Source organism: Danio rerio, chromosome 6 (genome assembly GCF_052040795.2).
Source record: "Danio rerio strain M-AB ecotype USA chromosome 6, GRCz13ab, whole genome shotgun sequence".
NCBI classification, from domain to species: domain Eukaryota; kingdom Metazoa; phylum Chordata; class Actinopteri; order Cypriniformes; family Danionidae; genus Danio; species Danio rerio.
Genome location: NC_141026.1, coordinates 11,306,469 through 11,323,579, shown reverse-complemented (window position 1 = coordinate 11,323,579; position 17,111 = coordinate 11,306,469). Strand labels below are relative to the sequence as shown.

The following is a 17,111-nucleotide window of genomic DNA, read 5'->3' as shown; positions in this document are numbered from 1 at the left end:
TGGTTAACTGTAATCCTGACTCCACATTGCACATCCTATGATATAACTACTGCAGATTCACACATTGCGAAATCAATGCTAAAACCATATACATTACCTGACAAAAGTCTTGTCATCGATCCCAGTAGATCATTTGGAAAAGTGACTGAAGGTAGATTTTTCAGAGAAATCATCTGTTGAACTGCATTCAAAACATCAAAAGTACTGCAAAAGACCTACTGGAACCTGTATGGATTCAAGATTCTCACAGAAATCAGTCAAGTTTGGTGAAGGAAAAGTCACGATATGAGGTTACATTCAGTTTGAGGGCATGTGAGAGATCTGCAGTGTGGATGGCAACATCAACAACCTGAGGTATCAAGACATTTGTGCTGTCCATTACATTACAAACCACAGGAGAGGGCAAATTCATCAGCAGGATAGTGCTCCTCCTTATACTTGAACATGTCTGGTAAAATGAAGAAGGAGGCATTGAAGATGAATCTAAAGAATCTTGATGTACTCTGGGAGTCGTGCAAGAACGCTTTCTTTGCCATTCCAGATGACTTTATTAATAAGTTATTTGAGTCACAGATGTATGGATGCAGTCCTCCAAGCTCATGGGAGTCATACACAATATTCATTCTTTTTCCACTGCACCATGACTTTATATTCTATACTGTAAATTATTTCTGTTGAGTGACAAGACTTTAGTCTAAACCAACAGTTCTCAAACTTTTTTCATCAAGTACCACCTCAGAAAAAAATTGTCTCTCCAAGTACCACCAAAATGAGCAGTATTGAAATACAGTAGCGTAGTAGGCCCAGTAAAGCAGCTGCAACTCTGCACAGTTAAAAAAACGTGGCAGATTACCTCAGAAATATAGGCTATATGTCATATATAACATATCATATACATCATTTTTGATAAATTTTTGAATGTGTGTAGCATGTACATGACATATTTTATTCATCCGTGTACCACTAGAAGGAAGCCTGCGTACCACTAGTGGTACACGTACCACAGTTTGAGAACCACTGGTCTAAACGAAGTCAGACCTTAATGTCCTAATTAAATAATTAAAATTCAAGGCATGATCATATTATATTCTGGTATAATAAGTGTAATCAGAGGTCTTTGCCTTTCATATAAGCAACTTCTGATATCAAATGATCACCTAGAAGTCAAGTTATTAATTGATGTTCCTAAAAACTTGGATAAGTGACCAGACTTTTGTCGTTTAGTGTATTGTGCAGCCCTAATTTGTGAGATATATTATGACTTGCGTCAGAATTGTCAGATAAAAAAAGTGGTAAAACAGACTTTCATAATTATCTGTATATTTGCATAATATACAGTTGAAGTCAGGATTATTAGCCCCCCCCCCCCCCTTTAATTGTTTTTCTTTTTAAATACTTCACAAATTATGTTTAGAGCAAGGAAATTTTCACATTATGTCTGATAATATTTTTTCTTCTGGAGAAAGTCTTATTTGTTTTATTTTGCCTAGAATTAGTTTTATATTTAAAAAAAAAAAACATTTTAAGGTCAAAATTAATAGCTTCTTTAAACTATTTTTTTTTTTTTGATAGTCTACAGAACAAACCATCGTTATAAAATAACTTGCCTAATTACCCTAACCTGCCTAGTTCACCCAATTAACCTAGTTAAGTCTTTAAATGTCACTTTAAGCTGTAAAGAAGTGTCTTGAAAAATATCTAGTAAAATATTATTTACTGTCATCATGGCAAAGATAAAATAAATCAGTTATTAGAAATGAGTTATTAAAACTATTATGTTTAGAAATGTGCTGTTTAAATCTTCTCTCCGTTAAACAGAAATTGGGGAAAAAAATAAACAGGGGCTAATAATTCTGACTTCAATTGTATATACATCTTTAAAAGCTTTCCTGCAACTTTACTCGGTTTGATCTGGTAAGTTAAATTAATAAAAATGTCAGTGTTTTCAGAACAAAAATGCTATAAAGCTACACAAGTTAAACTGTCATTAAAGCAGTGATAGATGATCGTATTATCAGTGTTTTCCGCAAGGTCATAAAACACTTTTCAAATAAAATCAGGCTCTAATAATGTAGCAATCTATAGGTTATCTGAAATGTGCTTTTACTGTGAACTAACAGAGAAAAGAACATTTTACAGTATCAAACAATGGGCTTAAATGGGCACCCCATCACAAAACTCAGACCTGTCATTGTACGAGATCAATGGTGTAAACAGTGTGCCATCAAAAGTAGCAACCATTAAAGCAGAGACAGAGAAAAATAGCTCAGAACTGCAGATAAAGCCTGGACAAAGCACACCTATCTATCTCTGAAAGACATCTCTGCCGAATAAAAAAAGAGCTCAAATCAAAATATAAAAGGTATATTTTTAACAGTTCAGTGTTGAACTCGCCGCTGTGAACAAGAGGTCTCAATGCCTGCCAAGACAGCACTATGATTATTCAAATGAGTACTCTACCTTACATTTTAATGACTTGTGTTGGGGGTAATTAAGGTGTCTATTAAAATAGAGAATCGTGACGATGAATACATCTTCATTCTGGCTTAACCACAATAACATGTAGATAATTGTCTGAGATTAGAAGACATCATCACTGTTATCAGCCCTCATCTAGAACGAAATGTTCCTGCATCTCGGGCACATTAAAAAGAGGATCAAATGGCAGGGCAGCTGATTGGACCGCATGATGAGCTTTATAGGGCTGTCTGGGTTTTCACTGTGACTCGGAATATAAATTCAAGATGGACGGGCCTTTTTCCAGAACCTCTTTTAGCGAAAATCCGTCAAATAAGTTAGAAATCGTAACGCAAACCTGATGTATTTTTGCTTGTTTCTTTAACGCATCGAGGCAGTTGTTTTTTTACAAAATCATTTAAAACAATGAATGAAAGTTAGATTTTATACTGTTTTACAAGAATAAGGTTAAATAGGGTCCACCAAGGAGTGAGACTTCAGAAAAATGTAAAGAAGATGCATAGTAAAAATCTGTTAAATATTTAACAATAAGTTTCCTTGTAAATAACCATAAATTTACTTTCCCGCAATTCTTTTTATGCTTTTTTTTTGTTTAAATTACTGTTTTTTCTAGTTTTTTTTCTCTTGATTTTAGCACATCAGAGTTTTATTTTCACATCTAATGTTAATAAATTATGGGCCCTTTCATACACCCGGCGCAGTGTGGCGGCGCAATAGTCTTTTGGTAGTTTCAGCTTGGCGCAAGAGTCGTTTTGAGGCGTTGCGCTACACTGTTTAAATAGCAAATGCATTAGCGCTCATTTGTCCGCCCATAGGCGTTCTGGTCTAAAAAGGGAGGCGTTATTAGGCGGACCGCTGGCGCTATTTTGAGAAACTATAATAGATTTTTCATTAGACCAAAACTAACCCGGTTTAAACTCAGGCGCAGAGTTGCGCCTCGCTTACGCACTGCCTAATACGCACAAGAGAGCAATAGGCAAATATCTTTACATATGAAAAAATGTAAATATTAAGGATATATATAGGATATAATAAGAATAGATATAGGATATAAATATAAAGGATTAAAATATTACAAAGCATATTATTTTCTAGCCTACATAAATATGAAAAACCACTGCTTTTATGTCTTCTTCATCTCAGGAGGCTTATTCAGTTCATTCATAACAATTTGCTTTTGTAAATTGTTATTATTATTAGCAGTATTATTTATTATATCCATATTTATATTTGTTTTATTAAAAGCAAGCTTAGATTTGCCCACCTGCCAGGTTTTAGACCATATGGGGCATAGCATGTGTTTTAGGATATAACTCAGGTTTTTGAGCTCATTTTGTTATTATTATTCATTTATTCGTTTGCTGGAAATTAGAACTGAATTTAGAAATAGTTTTGAAACGAATATTTGCGCTTAACAAACAAAATTATTTATTTATATACTAATTAATGTCTGTGCCTAAAGGTTTCCCTATCCAAGAGCGAAAGTGAAAGTAGTTTCATTATCTCTCATTCTCACGCAGTAGATGCTTTCTGTTAAAAAACTGTCAACTATAACTGTTCGCTAGTGAAATGCTCATTTTTTCCACTTAGACTTACTTTGTGTCCTGTAAATAGCGAATGCGCTCTTGGCGCGAGCAGCTGACTCTTAAAGGTAATGTGAGATGAGACTCTAATTGGTTTATTCTCAAAACACACCTATAACTCATTAAGAAAATAAACTCAACCCTTTTAGACCATGCGCCATGATGCAAAGCAGGTTTTTCTGACACGCCCTGAAAGCGTTTGCGCCCTGTGTTTTGCTCTGCACATGGACCGTCAAAATAAAGCCCAATGTGTGATCTGCATTTTTGTAGCCAATGTTGAGTTCCGATTCCTTGTCATGGAGATCGGCCGATACGAGTACTGATTCTAATGCTTCAAGCTTTATATAACTTTACCATTGCATAAAGCACATTTTCCCTTCAAGTATAATAACCTTAATATCTCTCCTTAGGATGTTGAATGCAGTTGAAGTCAGGATTATTAAACCCCCTGAATTATTATCCCCCCTCTTTAAATTCTGTTTAACGGAGGGAAGATTTTTTCATCCCATTTCAAAACATAAAAATTTTAATATCTCATTTCTAATAACTGGTTTATTTTATCTTTGCCATGATGTCATTAAATAATATTTTACTAGATATTTTTCAAGACACTTCTAAAGGCTTAACTAGGTTAATTAGGTTAACTATACAGGTTAGGGTAATTAGGCAAGTTATTGTATAACAATGGTTTGTTCTGTAGACTATCGAAAAAATATATAGCTTAAAGGGGCTAATAATTTTGACCATAAATGTTTTTTTAAAAATTAAAAATGGCTTTTATTCTAGCTAAAATAAAACAAATAAGACTTTCTCCCGAAGAAAAAAAATATCAGACATACTGTGAAATCTTCCTTCCTCTGTTAAACATCATTTGGGAAGTATTTAAAAAAGAAAAAAATTCAAAGGGGGGCTAATAATTCTGATTTCAACTGTATATCCCTTAATCATGTCTCATAACTATTTTGTATTGACATGTAATGGTAGAATCAGCTTTACAGAAAATTGTAGGTAATTTTTTTTTGGAAACACGATGGAAGAAGAATTCAACATGTCTCAATGAAGAAAAAGTTTGGAGTGCATATTTGATGCATAAGAAGTTAAAATGCACACCTAAAAATTTTAATACTTTTTTCCTAAAAGAAAATAGGCCTATAAACTACTGTTTATTGAGACAAGAATATTACAACAAGATATATTGTTAAATATATTAAAATTAAATAAAAAAGTTTTGTCTTTCAAAGTTTTGTTTTGTTTTTCTTTTTATTTCCCTAATATTTAGAGCTTTTAGTGAACTTGTAATAGTCAAAAACACAGAACTTTTAGTTATTATACAATTGAAGTCAGAATTATTAGCCCCCCTTGTTTATTTTTTCCCCAATTTTGGGATTTTTTCGGCACATTTCTAAACATAGTAGTTTGTTTTGTAGACTATCAGACAAAATATACCATAAAGGGGCTACCTTTCATATTATCAGAAATACTGTGAAAATTCCCTCGCTCTGTTAAACATAATTTGGGAAATATTTAAAAAAAGAAATAAAAATTCAAAGGGGGGCTAATAATTCTGACATTAACTGTAAAAAAGGACTAAATACAAGTGTGTTGGGAGCACAAAGACTGCTCACACCCGCACACATCATTACCTCATTATGTGTTGTAGCGCTGCAGATGAGTGCACATGCAACCTGCTCTGTGTAAACTCATAAACAAACACTTGTGATCAGTTCATAAGATCGGCCAGATTGGCAAATACCGGTCGAGTCATGAAATGTGATTATCGGCCAATACCAATCTCCTGCCGATCGATTGGAGCATCCCTAATGTTAAGTAGTTGTATCTTCTATATTTCATTATGTTTCTTCTGCACTGTGCTTATAGCTTTGCTTCATTATTTCACTTTCTCATCCACACCAGCTGCAACCATCGCTGGGAAACATCCATACACACTCATTCACACTCATACACTACGGACAGTTAGCTTACCCAATTCACCTAAAGCACATGTCTTTGAACTGTATGGGAAACCAGAGCACCCACAGGAAACCCACGGGAACACAGGGAGAACATGCAAACTCCATGCAGAAATGCCTGAATGATATGTTTAGTTTTAATACTTTTTTTTATTTGGGTTAGACTTACTTATTATTATTATGTTTTTTAGTTATCAATAATAAACCCTAAACAGACCTCAAAAAAAAAAAAAAAAAGAGGTCTTTCATTCAAAAGAGAGAAAGATTAAGTTAAAAAGAAAGGTTAAACATGTTGTCTAGCTGTTAAAGTAACAGAAAATACAAACAGGCACACACAAATGGACACATAATTTGAACTTCATTCCAATACCATGCATAATTACCCCGCAAATGTACCGTCGTCCGGAAAGCCGTAACGCACACACAGACATGCACACTGGCATTTAGTGCCGTTTGTGTTCATTCACCCCATGTCAAATCCATCACACACACATACACACACACACACACTGAAGCACTGTCATTTCATAGACGCGTGGTAAAATAAAAAATGAAAAACTGCGCTTATTACTGGAAATTTAGGCTTTGAAATGGTCAAGTCCCTTTGTTATTTGCATAATTTATTCGTGTTTTTCTTTCTCTCTTCTGCCTTTGCACAATTTCCCCTAATTTGCATAGACTGTCCATTTAAGAGTCCTTAAATGGAATTACTGCCCTGCATATTTTAATTGTTGAAAATTACATTTAACTTGAAATTAAAAAAACAAAGCCATTAAAACATAAGTCACGATGACAGAATGTAAAAAAAAAAATCTTATGATCTATGTGGAAAAAATTAATACTTACTGCAAAATATCTTCCTACGCACATCACTTTAACTACAACAAACGACTGAAACAATTCAATCTAATTTACCTGAATGTCACAAACACAGAAATGTATTGTTTCTGTATGTACTTTTAAAATGAACTGTTATTTCATTTTGTTACCATCAGTACAGCATAATAACGCACAGACATACACATATTCACCTTTAGACAGATTAGCGCCTCCAGTGTATTTATATCCATTACAAACTTGAAGACTGCAATGAAAAATGACAAAGAAATGAATTTAAAAACTCTATGAGATCACCGGGGTTTTCTGATTATTTATGCTTTTGAATTGCATTAGGAGATCTTGATCTGTGCTTCGACTATTTTGGATGTTTAAAAGCTTCACATGAAAATTAGTTTAAACTTCCCATCCAATTTAACCCCGCTTTATGTACGGCAACAGACAGGCAGACAGAGAGAAGCAACATGAGTAAGCTTGCTCTTGTGGGGGCATGATTGTGACGTAGAGCCTGTTGTTGGTGTCCCGAGGGAAATCCCCCAGCCGACACCCACAACAGTGCATCAAACTGGGCTCTGCTCAGTCAAAAGCACTGCTGAAAGCCTCCATCATCCACGTTAAGTTTCTGGAGGAGTTTATGAGCTCATAGAGCTGGATACACCTCTGAAAGGATCTAGTGGACTCAGACACGGCCCTAAACGTATCTACGCTGTTTTTCAGCCTTTATAAAGCACATAAATTTTCCTAATAAATTCCATGTTAGCCATTTAGCAACGAAGCTAGAGTCACCAGGCAGACAGAAGCCCTGCCCATCACAAGAATCCGCATCTGTTCTGAAGTGAATTTGATGCGCGAATGAAGCGGATTTAATGTGTGAATGAAGCAGGGTTTGACGCGCGAATGAAGCGAGTAAACTCAAATGTTCACTTGGCTATTTACGCGCGAATAGATTGATTTATCGTGCGAGGCTTCTGGTGTGCGACCCACTTTAGGCAAGTTTGTTATTTCCAATGGAGGGACGCGCCGTGAGGCAACGTGGACGCACTATCCAGCCGCACCTAGTTGAGACGACAGGGAGTGTCGGTGACTGCGGGAAAAGCAAACGGCTGAAGTTTAGGAAAACGCAATGAAAAGTACACATGTTTGCAAACCCACCTAAAGTTACAAACAATGGTGCTGATGAGAGCGATCATATGATGAACGTTGATCCGCCAGCTGAGATCAATCAAGTGTTTTCGGAGAGACTGCTGAAAGACTTGGTTTATCAGCTGTTTTTAATTGCCTGAATCTTGATACGTTGCATTCAAGGCGTGTTCAGTGCAAATGACCGCTAAATGTAAAATCTTTGTTGCTCATTCACAGGAAGATGATGAAGGCTCCTGTGTTGAGCCCAATGAGCCTTACAAACAAAAAATAGAGCAAGGGTGTTTCTTTGGTGACATCGCTTTGACTCACATGCTGAAAATGGCGGACGTAAAACAACAAACTGAGGATATGGCAATGCGCGCATGTCAATCAATATTAGTGGGCGGGGGGACCGCACTCCTACGTCAAGTTTCGGTCTGTCTCAAAAACGCTCCAATTGGTCCACCGTTTTTATGTTGTTAAATTGAAAAAAAAAAGGACTCTGTTTGTTTATATCACCCCAATATGATGGTCTATACACTATACTGTACCTACACATAGTATGTCTGTCCAAACAGCTTGAAAAGTAGATTTTCCACCATAGGTGCTCTTTAAAATTGGCCACAAATATATCACCCTGCAGCCCAAGATCGGTTACTCACTGAAGCTAAACATGGCCTGGATGGGAGACCATTTGGGAAAACTAGGTTGCTGTTGGAAGTGAGGTTAGTAAGGCCAGTGGGTGGTGCTCGACCTGTGGTCTGTGTGAGTCCTAATGCCCCAGTATAGTGTAGAGGACACTATACTGTCAGTGAGCACTGTTATTCCGATGAGACGTCAAACTGAGGCAAGGCACTTCTCGTAAAGAGTAAGGATGTAACCCCGGTGTTCTGGCCAATGTCCCTTCATCAGCCCTTACCCATCATGGCCTCACAATCATCTTTGGGTTTATGGCCATACACAATAAAATGTGCTATATAAATACACATTACATTTTACAATACATGAAAATAAAACAAAGCAAGAGAATTTTCACACTATTTCATATAATATTTTTCGGCAGGAGATAGTCTTATTTCTTTTAGTTTGGCGGGATGAAATTGAATAAATTTAGAAACTATTTTAAGGTCAATGTTATTAGCCCTCTTAATATTATTTTTATATTATTATAATTATTTTTTTAAATATTATTTTCAGTTGACTACAGAACAAATCATGCCTAATTAATAGGGCCAGACGGAATCTGCGGACGTTTTTTGCAATTTCTGCAGAGAATTTTGGTAAAAAATATGCAGATTTCTGCGGAATTATTTCGGGAGTATCATAACTAAAACCTTAATATTTGAAATAAAAATAATATCTTTTAAACTTTTATTTAATGTTTAAAATGCAAACCCAATTAGATTCACTGTATTTGGTAAACAAAGCAAGTCTCTCATATAATATCTCTACTAAAAGACAAAAAATATTATAATCAGAAAATATAAATCAGATGAACATTTTCATTTTAGTCAATAATAACAATGGAATTTAATTTAAAACTGAATAAATATAGATTTACACACATTTACTCAAGTGAATAAACAGAATTAATGATGGGCTAAAAAACTGTGGAAAATCTGTGAAATTCTGTGCGTGCAGATTTCGTGTGGGCCTACTAATTACCTTAACCTAAGGCACTTTAAGCTAAATACTGGTATCATGCAGAATAACCAAAAAATTAATAATGTACCATCATCATAGCAATAACAAAAGCAAATAGTTATTAAATGAGTTATTAAAACTATTGTTTTAACATTTAAAATCTTCTCTCCATCAAACAGCACATGGGAAATAATTTTAAAAGAACGTGACATCTTTGAGGTCAATTAAAAACAGCAAACAATTCTTAAGATAAACATATTTAATTAGCAAATTGTTTACAATACTCAAAAAGTCGTGAAAACAAACACAACAGAGTCAATTAAGAAGATGGCAACGCACACTCTCTCTGTCCGACTGCGATAAACTCACAACTCAGTTCTAAATGCAGTTTATATAGTGAGAGCACACTCTGTCAAATGTCATATTTTGGAACGCAGAAAGGAGGGAGCAACCACTAAATGTGGTGTTGACACAGTGAAACATCATGTGCGGTTGTAATGCACCTTTAACACCAATTCCAGCACTTAGAAATACCAAACACAGCTGTCCAAAGTCTTAGTGAATAACAAAACAACTTCAGAGAGTTTAGTGCACCGTTACTGCAAACACGACAAGATTTCAGAGCTCTCTGGCCTGGGTTGTAGAAATGGAAATAGGTTTATGATATGCTTATGATGTATTACTCTCACCTCTGTTGTCTGTGTTTTACATTGCAGACATTGCAATACATTTTGCAGTGATTTTTAATATCTGTTAAGGGATGTAAATAGTTCTGTTCCAAAACCTAGTGAGGGCCTGACTGCCTATAGACAACAACATGCAAGCAGTTAACAAAACTGTATGATTAAAAACACTTTTCAATGAAACGATTCAGGTTTTTGACCCCTTACCTAAAATATTGAGCGAAAAATTCCATTTAAATGACATTTTATTCTGCATGTCTGTTGACTGCTTGATTCTTATTGGTTAATGAACATTGAGAGGAGTGCAATTACATAACGTACACATAGCAAAGCTGTTCAGGCAGAAGTCTTGACTGCTTGACTTGCAGCAGGCACAGGACGTCAACATAAAATATCAAACACAATCTCACAGCAAATCGTAACTTTTTGATTTAGTTGCTAATTCAATTCGTACGATCTAATTCGTACAGTTTAGTACGATTTGCTTATCGCTCAATGACGGTTGGGGTTAGGGGTGGGGTCAGGTGCCACGCCTCCTTTTTAAAATCTTACATTTTCATATGACTGAACTCATACGAATTCGTACAAATTAGCCACTAAACTAGCAAAACGTAAAATACTTATGTTTCCTCGTGAGATTAGGCTGCAACATCAAAAAATGTTGCATTTTGTTTGGAAAATTTAAATTGACAGACAATGCATTTTGGTTACTTCATAACAAGCATTTTTTGTTTTTAAAACATGTCTAATAGACGTCTAAACATAGTCGTCTCGGCTAAAACAAGGCTAAATTTGGGCTGTTGGTGATAATCTAACAGACCTCTAATAGGCCAAAACTAGACTAGACATGGGACGATAACCGTTTTCAAGGTATACTGCGGTTTGGAAAAGTCAAGGTTTTATAACCGCCAACATTTTCTGCTATATACTGTTCCTAAGGTATGTGTAAGATTTTTAGGAAAGCAGTATCGCCAGCAGAAAATAAATAATCAAAGATGCTATTTTAAGTTGGCGCTAGTGGTGTAGTGGTTAGTGCGTCGACACATGCTCTCCGGTGCTCAAGGTGACCTGGGTTCGATTCTGCCTCGTGGTCCTATGCCGATCCTGCCCCTCTCTCTGCTTTCCTGTCAATTATTTATACTGTCCTATCAAAAATAAAGGTGAAAACCCCGAAAAAAAATTATTAAAAATAAAAAAGATGCTATTTTAAATTGCAAAGACATTTGTGTTTTTGAAACTAATGAAGAGAGCAGCCTGACATACTGCTCCAAAATATTTTAAATGTCTTTTAAAACAAAATATTTTGTGTTCAAAGGGGAAAATGTTTTAGTTTTTTCAGGGTTTCTGCAGGGTTTTAAATTGTCTTAAATTTCAAAAACTAAATTTGGGGGCCTTAAAAGAATTCACTGAAATATGCTGTTGTGGGTCCTAAATACATATAAACAGGTACAACCAACAAAAATGTTTAACAAAATTAACTTTTATTAACTATTTAGCAATATGGTTTAATAGTCTTCCTTACAGCCTTACAATAACATTTGTTTAAAGGTTCTCCATGTTTACATGTTTTAATGGATAAATTTATGTTGTGCATAAATGTTGTTTATTATAGACATTCTGATTCTCTTTAATTTAATATTGTTTATGCTAGATTGCATTTTTGAAAAATATTCAGGTTTGCTTTGATTTTCAGAAGACTTTCAGATTAGTACGTCATTGTGAATGTCACGTAAATAAATGACACCAAAAAATACAGATTTTATAAACAAGTGTTAAATAAGGTGTAGTTACCCTCAATATAAATAATAACCTAATGAAAATATTTTATTGAACATTAGAAAACAAAATTATATTTAAAAAAATAAATTATGTTGTGCAAAAATTTTGTTTATTACAGCTTTTAAAACTTGTCTTTTTTCAACGAAAGCTTGTGCTAATAACAATATGTGTATATAAATAGAGTTTGCTTGTTTTGACACTATTTAAAATATGTGGCTAAGAAATAACTGAATTTTAATTTTAATTGGGCAAGTAAGAAAAAACTCCACTGGTTATTATAGAAAATTATTAGTGTTTTGCCCTGTGATAGTCTAAAATTTCATTGATATTGGTCTTAAAACAGTCTTAAAAAGTCTTAAATTTGATGTGATGAAACCCTAATTTTACCCAGACATTTAAAACGAATGTATTTTAGAGCAGTAATCACAATACCGTGTAAATCTTATACCGGTCTTTGCCTAAAATATAGACTAATTAACAAATAGACAGAAATGAATGACTACACATATAAAGTGTTTCTAATCTGTCTATTTGATGACTATAGTCTAGTTTTGGGCTACTCTGAGATGTTTATTAGATTTTCACTGACAGCCCAAGTTTAGCCTTGGTTTAGCCAAGCTGTCACATTTAGATGTCTATTAGACGTCTATTAAACACAGAATAAAATATTGTTGTTACAGCTTGAAGATGTGTGCACGTTACCAATATGACGTCTATCAGACGTTTGATTTTGGTTGCCAGACCTGATGAATAAATCTCAGTTTTTGACGTCAATATGATGTTAGTTTAAGATGTTGGCTCGACTTTGGAGTTTGGTCATTTTGAGACACAACCTAAAATCAACCAAATATCATGTCATTTCACATCGTTAATAGACATAAAAATAATGGTCACACTTTACAATAAGGTTCATTAGTTAATGTTAATTAATGCATTTACTAACATGAACAAATAATGAACAGCATATCTACTACAGTATTTGTTCATGTTAGTTAACGTTCGTTAATGAAAATGCAGTAGTTCATTGTTAGTTCATGTTAACTCATGGTGCATTAACTAATGTTAACACGCATGGACTTGAATGTTAATAATGCATTAGTAAATGTTCAATTAGGATTGATAAATGCTGTACATGTGTTGTTCATGATTAGTTCATGTTAGTAAATGCATTAACTAATGAACTTTATTGTAAAGTGTTACCAAAATAACACTGTCCTCAGATGCTTACCTAAATCTAATCTAATATTAACGTCTTATGACGTTGTGTGTCTGCTGGGCCAGTTTCGTATAATTTCGACAAATGATTTCAGCCTTGTTTTTAACAATCTTTCCAGGCTTCAACAACAAAAACTGACAAGGCAAATGAATATTACACAGCAGTATAAAAATAAAAAATATTTCTGTATTTTAGTCACAAAAGTATGGTTTACTATGAAAACATCGTACTCCCTTTCTCTTCTCCATAGAAGTAGTAACTAGATAAAGTATATGATCAATTTTCAGTATCAAGGTAACGTAACTTTTCTTGAAGCCGCAGTTTTGCTGTTGGCAGAGATGCAGCTGTTGAATCACAGAACATGATTCAAAGCAGTTTGGAATTGAATTTACGACAAACTTTAGTTTATTTGCTCAAGCCCCAGTCATGGCTTGTTCAAGCATGCAGGTCTTTCTAAAAATTATACATTTTGTGGTAAAGTTACTGTACACTCTCAGAAATAAAGGTATTAAATCTGTCACTCTCTCAAAAAGTACATTTTGTTCTTAACAGATCCTTAAAGGTACATATTAAAATCCAAAAACTACAAACGTGCACCTCATAGTATCTTAAAGTCCCCATGAATCGGAAGCTGCAGCCATTTTTTTTCATTTTGTGGCGCAGTTCCTATATAAACGGAACATCGAATGAGAAAACAGTGGGCGTGGCTTGTTTTTTCTACTGAGGGCTGAATGGATGTAGTAAAGTAGGTGTGTCACACCTGTTGCAGGGTCCTCATGTGGATACTTGTTTTGAATTGTAAAGAAATCTGTGGTTTTGAAACTAACGAAGACAGCAGAAGTCCATCATTCATTTGAATTATATAGCCTGACATGTTTACTGCTCCAAAATGTTTTAAATCTTTTCCAAAATAAAATATATTGTGCTAAAAAAGGGGAAAAAAGTTTTCGTTTTTTATCCAGACATTTAAAAGGAATATTAGAGCAGTAATCGCAATACAGTGATGTTATTATCCAAGGTTATCACACTGTCAGAATCCTATACCAGCCCATGCATAATTTCTGGTATCCCTGCACACGTGATTAATCATTGTTTTTCAGCTGTTCCTTGTTTGTTTAATTGTGTCCTGTCTTTATAAGCCCTGTTCTGTTGTGTTTTAGTTGCCTTTGGATATTTGCTTTGTGCTTTTGTTTCTCGTGCTTTGGTTTGTATGTTTTTTTTGATCATTTTGTTTTGCATCTTCTCAATGTTTTGGATTCCTGATTTGTTTCTAGTCTGAACTCACTTTTTTGTGCGTCCGGTATTTGTATCTGTAATTTTGTTTTGTATTCTTGCTTGTTTCTTGTCTTCACTGTGTTTTTTAGATCATCACTTTTTTGTTTAATGAATACATTTTTGGTGCACTTGGATATTTTTTTGTTTTTGTAAAACCCTATCGTGACAAGACGTTTCATTCAGAAAGATCAGGAAAGGGGGTTAAGAAGAGTTATTACATCCTAACAGCCTCCTCCTGCTCACTATTCTGTTTGTTGTCAAAACAGACAGTTGGTTAAATATGTTAGCCACACCCAATTCCTAAGATATAGAAATGAATGATTACAAGGGAAAACTATTTTTTTATTAATGATTTGCACAGATTAATTCACCCCATACTGGCAATTTGAGCTAACAATAACAATATGGTTAGTTTAGATTTCTTGGGGACTTTAAAGGTACAAAAGGGTACTAATGTCCACCTGTAAGGTGCAAAATTTTACCACAATGAAGATGTTTTTTTTCTATTTGAATGCTCTATTTTTACATAGTTTTCCTACGTAAACAAGTGCTTGAGAGATGTCTGTGACTTGACAGATGTGCTTTTTCAGTACCTCACACATTGTATTTTTAAGACAACTTGTCAAATATTACAGGCAGCACAGCTCATCAATGTCAGTTCCAAAGCAGTGGACCAATCAGAAGATCTCGAAGGCAGGGCAAGCATTGCAAGCTTTAGTTTACAGTAGCAAACTGACATGACGACTGTTTGATTTGACGTTAACATGATTTCTAAAAATCATTCCTGAGAACTGTATCTTGCGTCTCTGGTGTGCATTATTTTCTGATTCAATTCAATGGTTCAAATATTCTTTACTTAACAGTGTTGTTGCCTAAAGTAAGAACAGCCTTAACTTCAAGAGTGCTCTCGCAAGGTTTTGGAACAGAGTTTTACAAAGAACTCTACAGACTAAATCCTTTTTTTGGGGACCGTAAAACATCAATCATGACACTTGCCTTCGAAGGTTTTAACACCAAATAACCATTTTACTAATATGGTTAGATTCACATTTGCTTTATTTTCAAAATGTTGAGATGAAAATCAGTCAAATATGGGGTAGCAGCTGGGGTGCCAGAAAAAAGTAAAATAATGGCTGTTAAATTACAGAAATTTACCGTAAAATAAGAGCCATTAAATTACAGAAATTTACCATAGAATAATGGACGTTAAATTATAGTAATTTCCTTAAACTTTTGGTAAATTTCTGTAATTTAACGCCTGTTATGAATCTTATCCCCTGCTATTTTTACGCTAAATTTCTGTAATTAAATGCTTGTTATTTTACAGTGAATTACTGTAAATTAACACCTGTTATTTTACAGTAAATTTCTGTAATTTAACACTGGTGTTTTACAGTAAAGTTCTGTAATTTATCACCTGTTGTTTCACAGTAAATTTCTGTAATTTAACTCCTACTGTTTACAGTAAATTTTTGTAATTTAATGCCTGTTATTTTTTTACAGTAAATTTCCGTAATTTAACGCTGTTGTTTTACGGTTAAGTTCTGTAATTTATCGCCTGTTGTTTTACAGTAAATTTCTGTTATTTAATGCCAGTTTTTTTTTTAGGTGAATTTCTGTAATTTAATGCCTGTTGTTATTTTTTTTAATGGTAAATTTCTATAATTTAACGCTGTTATTTTACGCTAAATTTCCATATTTTAACACCTATTATTTTACGGGTAATTTCTGTAATTTAACGCCTGTTGTTTTACAGTAAGTTTCTGTAATTTAACTGTTATTTTTTATGGTAAACTTCTGTAATTTAACAGCTGTTATTTTACGGTAAGTTTCTGTAATTTAACGGCTGTTATTTTTTATGGTAAACTTCTGTAATTTAACGCCTGTTATTTTAGGGTAAGTTTCTGTAATTTAACGGCTGTTATTTTTTATGGTAAACTTCTGTAATTTAACGCCTGTTATTTTAGGGTAAGTTTCTGTAATTTAACGGCTGTTATATTTTATGGTAAACTTCTGTAATTTAACGGCTGTTGTTTTACGGTAAGTTTCTGTAATTTAACGGTTGTTATTTTTTATGGTAAACTTGTGTAATTTAACAGCTGTTATTTTACGGTAAGTTTCTGTAATTTAACGGCTGTTATTTTTTATGGTAAACTTCTGTAATTTAACGCCTGTTATTTTAGGGTAAGTTTCTGTAATTTAACGGCTGTTATTTTTTATGGTAAACTTCTGTAATTTAACGCCTGTTATTTTAGGGTAAGTTTCTGTAATTTAACGGCTGTTATATTTTATGGTAAACTTCTGTAATTTAACGGCTGTTGTTTTACGGTAAGTTTCTGTAATTTAACGGTTGTTATTTTTTATGGTAAACTTGTGTAATTTAACAGCTGTTATTTTACGGTAAGTTTCTGTAATTTAACGGCTGTTATTTTTTATGGTAAACTTCTGTAATTTAACGCCTGTTATTTTAGGGTAAGTTTCTGTAATTTAACGGCTATTATTTTTTATGGTAAACTTCTGTAAT

At 34.0% G+C, this 17,111-nt stretch overlaps 2 long non-coding RNA genes across 2 annotated transcripts in view; one reads left to right on the top strand and one right to left on the bottom strand.

Moving 5' to 3' along the window:
• The window catches only part of LOC147843375 (uncharacterized), a 704,457-nt gene that overhangs the window by 97,884 nt on the left and 589,462 nt on the right, over nucleotides 1–17,111 (top strand). The gene's annotated exons all lie outside the window — the stretch shown is intronic.
• LOC147843381 (uncharacterized) lies at nucleotides 9,876–14,759 on the bottom strand. Its single transcript, XR_015493361.1, has 2 exons — nucleotides 13,271–14,759; nucleotides 9,876–13,034 (listed from the first exon to the last, which is right to left on the bottom strand). It is a non-coding gene; the product is annotated as an uncharacterized LOC147843381 (long non-coding RNA).